We start from the raw sequence: 8,930 nt of genomic DNA on the forward strand, positions 1-8,930 counted from the left end.
AGAGTTACACAGTGAGACTCTGTTTCAGAAACAAAAACAAACAACAATGAAACAAACCAAAGATCCCCTGACTCATGACCCTCTGAACACAGCTTAGAACTTCACAGGAAGAGTTCAGGTTGTGACAATGACAGTGATTTTGGTTTAGTGTTTGTTTTGTTTTGTTTGTTTTGTTTTGTTTGAGACAGGGTTTCTCTGTGTAGCCATGGCTGTCCTGGAACTCACTCTGTAGACCAGGCTGGCCTTGAACTCAGAAATCTGCCTGCCTTTGCCTCCCAAGCGCTGGGATTAGTGATTTTTTTTTTTAAAATGTATTTATTTGGGGTAGTACACTTGGGAATGGAGGTCAAAGGACAGCTTTCAGGAGTTAGTTCTATTCTTGTGTCTCGAGTGTTCCAGGTACTAAGCCCAAGTCCTCAGGCTTGACTGGCAAGTGCCCTTACCTGCTGAGCCATCCTGCTGGCCCCTCCATATTTTTTTAAATTATCAAACATGTCACCATCTCTCTATTGAAGATTAGCTGGAGTGCCCCCAAGTGTTCACATTTTGTCATTACACCCTGGGGACAGCAAAAGCTACTATTTTCACCCAAACCTATAGTCTTTCTCTGAAAAAATGTGTAGTATGCACAATTTGGTGAATTTCATTGTGATTTTTCATATATATATTGTATTATATTATCATATATATACATATGTATTATATTATCATGTATTATATTATCATATATATTGTATCATATTATATATATGTCATATACCTGTTATATAGTATATATCATATGTGATATATTATATCACTGTATATTATTATATATTATATGTTATATATTATATATCATTGTGCTTTGACTGGGCCACCGCTCCTCTTCTCCCTCCTTCTCACTCCCCCATCTCTTTTCACCCCACCTGGATAATTCTCCTACTTTCATGTCTTATTGCTTGCATATATGTAGTTAAGTCTAGACTCTATATTTAACAAAAAACAAAAAACAATATTTTGGGGCCAGAGAGATGGCTCAGTGGTTAAGAGCACTGACTGCTCTTCCAGAGGTCCTGAGTTCAATTCCCAGCAACCACATGGTGGCTCACAACCATCTGTAATGGGATCCAATGCCCTCTTCTAGCCTGCAGATGTACATGCAGATAGAGCACTCATATAAAATAAATAAATCTAAATGATAAAAGAAGAGAAAAAGTGATGTTTTCTTTTCTCTTTCCTATTTATGTTTATGGGTGTTTTGCCTGCATATATGTCTGTGTACCACATGTGTGCCTGGTGCCCAGAGTTCAAAAGATCCCCTAGAATTGGGCTTACAGATGGTAGTGCATTGCCATGTAGGTGCTGGGAGCTGGTGCTCTTAGCCACTGAGCCATCTCTTTAGCCCCTCCCATTCCTCCTTCCTCTCTCTTCTTTCATGTCCCATACACACTATATAGTATGCTAATTATATTTAAATGTGTATCCCACATTTTAAAAAAGCGTATGCTCTTTGTCTTTCCCAGTCTTTTCACTTACTGTGAGGGTCTCGAATTCCATCCATTTTTCTACAAATGACCTAATTTTATTCTTTTGGGGGAAGGAGCTCTTTTTTGTCATTTGGGTTTTTTATTTCTTTGAAACAAAGTTTCCTGTAGCCCAGGCTGTCCTTGTACTGGACATGTAGCTAAGGATGGCCTTGGCCCTCTGATCCTATCTCCAACTTCCCTGGAGCAGGGATCACAGCATGGGCTGCCTGGAGGAACTCAGGGCTGAGGATGTAGCTCAGTTAGTACAGTCCTCACCTAGCCTGCAGGGAGCACAGGTTTTGATCTCCAGTATCCCATAAAATGGGACACAGTGGCACATGCCTGTGATTCCAGCAATCAAGAGGCGATCAGAAAGTCAAGGTTATCTTTTCATTATTCTTTACATTGGAATACAATTCCATGGTATATTTATGCGACCTTTCCTTTATCCCTTCATCTGTTGCTGCGTGCCCAGGCTAGTTCCATATCTTGGCTATAGTGCACCGGCATCAATAAACTTGTATAGCTTTCTGGAATGCTGACATAGCTTCCTCAGGATAGATATCCAGGAGCACTGTAGCTGGATGATGTGGGAGATCTATTTTTAGTATTTTGAGGAACCTGCATACTGATTTTCATAATGACTACAACAATTTACAAGCTTGAGATCTTGATTCCAAAGGGCAATTCTTTGCTTTTCTTTTGTCGCAAGGTTACATTAAAAAAAAAAAAAAAATCAAACCTACACTAACCCGATGGGTCCTAAGTCCAACCCCAGCCTTGCCACGGTACTCTCCGAGAAGGTGTCAGAGAAAACTCAGCCGGGAACCATTCTACCCGCTCTGGATTCAGGTGCCAAGGCAAATGTGATCTGGCTTTTTAGGCACTGCCACAACAGTGTCAAGGTGATATTACCTGGCCTTCAAAATACTTTCACCTTAACAATCAGCACAGTAGCTTACATCTGCTAGTCCAGCATTTGGGGAGTGGAGGCAGGAGGCTTAACAGTCCAAGATCAGCCTGGGTTCCGTAATGAGACCATGTCTCAAAACCAAAACCAAACCAAATCATATGGTAATAACTACAGTTAGTTCTTGGCAACCACACAGAGATGTGTGTATCTGCTTTTCCTCAGTGTTTCAGGCGACATGCAGAATGCATGTTATTTCATTATCTTCTCCTTTTCCCTACTATGATGAACTTTGGGGACCTCCTATGTAGTTAACATAGTGGGTCAGAAAGTGCTTAATTCAAAGTCACCAAGCCCTTGGAACCCCCTGTCTCTGCCTCCACTGCACAGGGTTACAGCTGCACACTACCTCGCCTGGCTTTTGTTTGTTATGTTTGTTGTATCGGTGTTTTGCTTGCATGAGTGTCTGTGCACTGTGCCCATGGAGGCCCAGAGAGGACATCAGAGCCGCTAAAACTGGAGTTACAGACAGTTGTGAGCTCCACATAGGTGGTGGGAAGGGAACCTGTATCTTCTGTATGAGCAACACGTGCTCTTAATTGTAGAACTCTCTCTCCAACCCTCGATTTTTGTTTTGTTTCGTTTCATTTTGTATTGTATTGTACTATGTAGGTGCTGGAAATGCAAACTCAGGTCTTCATGTTGGCATAGTGAGCACTTAGCCAATGGCGGCATCTTCCCAGCCCACACCTAAAATCCCTTTTTTAAAAAATGTATTCTGAAGCTGGGCAGTGGTGGCACATGCCTTTGGTCTCAGCACTCAGGAGACCAAGGATTTCTGTGAGTGAGTTCTAGGCCAGTCTGGTCTAGTCCCATCCTGTGTCTTGCTGTCTACCTTCTCCCTCCCTCCAGGAATCTTTTAGTTATCAGAGCCAAGCAGTGTCCTTCTTGTAGGCAGTCACTGCCCACGCTGGCATGTGGGAAACTGCAAGTACACTGTCCCTGAGGGTGGGCTGACCTTGACAGATGCAGGCACTTTCCAATGTCAGGCAGCAGCCCATTCCTCTCAGCCCTAGCTGTCCCAGCATTGAACTCCCATACTTAAGCTTTCCAAACAGCTCCTCTCTGCTTCTGTCCTCCCCAGGAGATGGCTGCTCTCCCCTCCCTTCCCTCCTCTCACCCCAGGAAGCCCTTGGGTAAACACAGGAATCGTAGGAAGGGGAGGGGCTTCTGTTGCTCATAACCAGATCTCAGCAGTGGAGAGTTTGGCCCTGTACCCTTGAAAAAAAACCTGCTGGCTACCCCAGGGGAGCTTTCTCCAACTTTGTACAAGTCACTTCCATCTTCCGGAACCTCACTTTTCACGTTTCTTCAGGAACTAGTCATCTGTATTCATTGGGCTGGTTGTGATGGTGTGTTCGACCTGGTGAATTTACAGAGCATCCTCAGATCTGACACGAGAGACCTCTCAGCACAGCCCTGCAATTCCTTCTCTGTGAGACCATTTATAAGCCGCCTGATCTCTCTGATTTTTCCCTTCCCCTTTTCCTTTCTCTTCCCTCATTTCAACAGGATTTCACTGTCACAGTGTAACCCCAAGCTGGCCTTGTAACTCCCTATATAGCTCAGGCTGGCTTCAAATTTGAGGTCTTCCTGCCTCAGCCTTCTGAATGCCAAGATGATGGACACTTGTCTCTGAGTCTGTTTGCCCAGCTGCCATATGGAATTCGGATCTGAGGCTGTTCCACTGTGCTCTGTTGAGTTAGTAGAGTACAGAGAGAATAGCACAGTGCCAGGTGTGTGGTCAGAACTAGGTCCAGGCGCTGTACTAGAAGGAGAGGTGAGTGTCTGGGCTGGCATTGATGGAGAAGGGGTGGGATATCTCCTATCCCTGCCGCATCTCCGTTTCAGGACATGTTTTGGAAAATATTCAGTCTGGCTAGGATCCAAAGCCCCTGGGAACAGACAGGACATCCTGTCCCTCCAAGCAGCCGTGCTGACTCAGGAAGATCAATGTGTGACCACAAAAACACAGCTGGTTCTGACCTCTTCTGGGAAATCTACCCGGCCAAACCCATTCAAAGACCCGGATCCTTCCTTCTAGGGCCTGAGCCTGGGCTCTTGAGCAGAAGGTGGCATGCAGAGAAAGAAGACTCTGGCACTTGAGGCATGCCAGGCCAGGGGGTCACAGGCTTCACACGACCCTATGATTGAAGTCAGAGATCTCTCTTGTGCTTGCCAAGCCTCCGGCTTCCCCCAGCCCAGGTTTGGACATTTTTCCAGCCAAGCTGGGCTCCAAACCACTAATTGGGCAACTGTTGACCTCAGAGTAAGTCAGCCCCAGCAAGAGAGATTGTTGAAGCGCATGGGATGTTTTGTTCCTTAGAATCCCAAGAATTAGAGTGAGTCCTCCTCATCCCACAACTCTAGCGCCCAACCCCTCACGGCCATTTGCTTGTTTTGTAACTCGGGCAGGTTCCTCTGCCTCTCAGAGCTCCAGCCTGCTCCCCTCCCCAAGAGAACCCATAGGGGCAGGTGCCCAGTAAGGGAAGTTATTACTGCAAATAGCACTCACTGAATGCCAAACCTAACAAAGTGTGGGCACAGCGTACAAGAGGCCCTAGTTCAATCTGCAGCTCCTCAAACAATTGCGCTAATAAAGGAGGCCCCACTTCTTCCTGAGAACCTCAGTTAACAGACGCTCAGAGAGGGGAGACATTTGAACAGTTGGTGACACAGTTAGCTGCTCAGCCGGAGGAGGGGCTTGCAGCCAAGTCTGGTGGCCTGAGTTTGATCCTCAGGACGTACAAGGAAGAGAGAGAGAGAGCCCATTTGCTAAAAAGTTTATCTCTGGCTTCTACATGTGTACCATATGCCACTTGAACACACATATCACACACACACACAGATACACAATGAATGAATGAATGAATGAATGTAAGTTTTAAAACAAGTAACAACAAAACAAAACAAAACCCCAAAATACTTTATCAGCTGCTTGTGGTCACATGTAGTTTCTTTGAGCCTTGTAAAAATGGAAATGAAAGATATGAGCATTGTGAGGGGCCCACTGTCCTAGATGATCTGGGACCCATGGCTGGCAGACAGTAGGCCCTGGGAAGCACTGAGCATTTATTTCTAACCATGCTGGTAATGTTTCCACAACCATAGAGCTAAGTGTTTCTGGTGAGTCAGGGGGACTGATTTAGTGAGTGCCTACTATGTGTCTACTTCTACCAGAAACCACACCACCTGAGTGCACACACGCATGCACGCACAAACACACACACACACACACACACACGCATTCGCGTGCAAATGTACACATGTACTTAGAGAGGTAAGCAGTTTGACTTTAACTTTTTAAAAACTTGATTTAAAAAACCAAAATGGAGCCGGGCGTGGTGGCGCACACCTTTAATCCCAGCACTCGGGATGGTCTACAAAGTGAGTGCCAGGACAGCCAGGGCTACACAGAGAAACCCTGTCTCGAAAAACCAAAAAAAAAAAAAAAACCAAAATGGATCCAGAAATTCACGTTACATTTGGAGCTTAAAGAGAAGGCTCAAGAATGAAAAGCACCTGCTGCTCTTCTAGAAGACCTGGGATCTACCAGCACCCACGTGGTAGCTGTCAATCATCTACATCTCCAGCTCCAGGAAACCCAGTGCCACCTTCTGGCCTCTGAGGGTGCTGCATGGGCATACATGCAGGCAAAACACCCACAGGCAGAACATAAAAATAAAAAAATCTTTTTAAAAATGTCAAGACAAGCATAACAGTCATAACTGTAACCACCTTGGAGGTATGATAGGAGAATCAGGAATGCGGGGTCATCCTCAACTACATGTTAGTTCAAGATAGTCTGCGACACATGAGTATATCTCAAAAGCAACAATAATGACAATTAAATAAAAAAAAAATAGAGGGTCCAGCAAGATAGTTTGATCAGTGGAGATGCTTATTGCCAAGTCTGTGGACCTGGGCTTGACCTGGACTTGACCTGGGCTTGACCTGGACTTGACCTGGGCTTGACCTATGTTGGTAGAGAACTAACTCCTGTGAGTTGACCCCTGACCTCCACAAATGCACTGTGGTATGTGTGTGCTAACACACACACACAAAATAAGCAAACATAATTTTGAAAGAATATAGTTTGTTGTAGGGTGTATCGCTCATATCTGTAGTCGCAGAACTTGGGAGACAGAGGCAGGAGAACTGCTGTAAGTTTGAAGCTACCATGTTCTACACAGTGAGTTACAAGCTAGCCAGAGCTACAGAGCAAAACCCTGTCTCAAAAACAGGGGTGTAAATACCTGTGAGCTGCATGAATATGCTTATACATTGCTTTTAAAAAGAAAATAGTCCCTTGAGTCGTGCCACCATCTCCAATATAGACAGCTGAAGTAGATACAGCTGGAGACAGCTCTGGTGCTCCAAGCCATTGTGGCACACTGGCAAGGAAGCTCAGAGAGGCCAGGATGCAGGGAAAGCTGACCTTTGGTGACCTTCTGATCTGGAGCGGGTGATCACAGCTAGCAGACATTCCGAGTCCCAGTGGACCAGATCTCTGGACATCATTCCTTGGAGTTCCCAAGGGGCCCCTGCACAAGGCTCACAGCTCTCCTTGTGCACATGGCAACGGGTCCTTTCAATGTGATGTTCCAGATCGGTTACTTCTGGCTGTCCAAGACAGGCAACAATACAGAAACTCAAGTCTCTGCTCACCTATTTAATTGTAAACGTGGACAGCTTCTGGCCCTTCCTTGATCCAAGCCTGTCTTTCAACCTCTGAAACCAAAGAGACAAGCGTGGTATAGTCTCTAGAATGAAGTAAAATTTGCGACTACACTGACATTTGGACTTGACTCTCATCTCGGATCCTTTCTGAATTGGAATGTCCTATTCTGTAAAGACCATCTCTCCCATTGTTTTCAGTATAAGCATTATAAGGATATATATCTATATAGATATATATCACATATATATCATATATATTATATATCACATATATATTATATATAAACATATACAGAAGGATATATACATATATGGGTATATGTTACATATATACATGTATATTTAGATATATTATATGATATGAGCCTAGTGCCTCATTGTCTACAGCTGCTCAACATGAGAAAACTCTCCTGTTTTGTTTGTCTGACACCCTTCTGCCATCTCTAAACTTTCACTCAGGAAGGCTGACCATCCTCACCAAGCTCATCTCCCCCTACTGTCAGCATCTAGAAGTGCAGGCTGGGCTGCCAGGGCCACCGGTAAACTGTTCATCTGGAAGAGAGGTTTAATCTCAACACCTGGGCCAGCAGGGCTAAAGCTTTGCTCCAGAAGCCTCCTACTATTTGTGCAGCTTGAGAAAAGTTATTTTTGTCTTATGAGCTCATTTAATCAGCTTTTTTGTTTTGTTTTTGCTTCTGAAGACTATGTTAGTTACCTTTCTATTCCTGACAAAGCCACTTAAGAAGGGAAGAGTTGGTGGCCAGCAGTGGTGGCTCACACCTTTAATTCTGGCATTTGAGAGGAAGAGAGAAGTGGGTCTCTGTGAGTTCTAGGCTATCCCGGTCTATGTAGTGAGTTCCAGGATAGCCAGAGCTCCTGTCACAAACACACACACACACATACACACACACAGGAAGGAGGAAGAGTTTATTCAGGCTCACAATTCAGGGTACAGAGGCCATCATGAAAAGCAGCACTTAAGGTAGCCAGTCATATTGTGTTCCAGTCAGGAAGCTTAGTGAGAGAAGTGAACAAAGGCTGCTGCTTAGCTGCCTTTCTCCACAGTCCAGGATCCCAACCAGGGAATGATCCCAGCTAGTCTTCCCTATTCAGTGAGCCACAGTTAAGGCAAATTCCTATAGACATACCCAGATATCCACTTCACGGGTGATTCTAGAGCCTATGAATTTGACAGATAACACTAACCAGCCCAGGGATCCAGATGTTTGGGAGCCTGAATAGATTGGCCAACGTCATATAATTTGAATTAAGATTAGTAGATTTCGGTGGATGAATCATGTCCTGTCCCCTGAGATGTCCTCATCTTAGCCTCTGTAATTTGTAAATATCTCATGGGGTCAAAGAGATGTTATAGGTGTGCTTAAGGATCTTCAGATGGTGAGACTATTCCAGGTTCTCCCAATAATGGGCCCAATGTAACTGTAAACATTCTTATAAGTGAGAGGCAGGAAGCTGGAGGTGACGTGTCTCCTGATCTTTTCTACTCAAGAGGCTGAAGTGGGAGAACTGAAAGTTCAAGACCAACCTGAGTAAGTGTCTCAAAAACAAATCTTTGAAACAGGGTCTTACTCATGGTCCTGACTGGCCAGCTGACCTCAAACGCAGCTGAGGTTAAAGGCGTGCATCACGATGCCCAAATTTCTCAAATATTTGAACATGACTTTTGTAAGAGACATGAGCATTCACACTTATGATTCCAGGACTTCCAAATGTGACACAGAAGGATTGTGGACTTGAAGTCAGCCTAGATT

Source organism: Mus musculus, chromosome 2 (assembly GCF_000001635.26).
Source record: "Mus musculus strain C57BL/6J chromosome 2, GRCm38.p6 C57BL/6J".
Classification (NCBI taxonomy): Eukaryota; Metazoa; Chordata; class Mammalia; order Rodentia; family Muridae; genus Mus; species Mus musculus.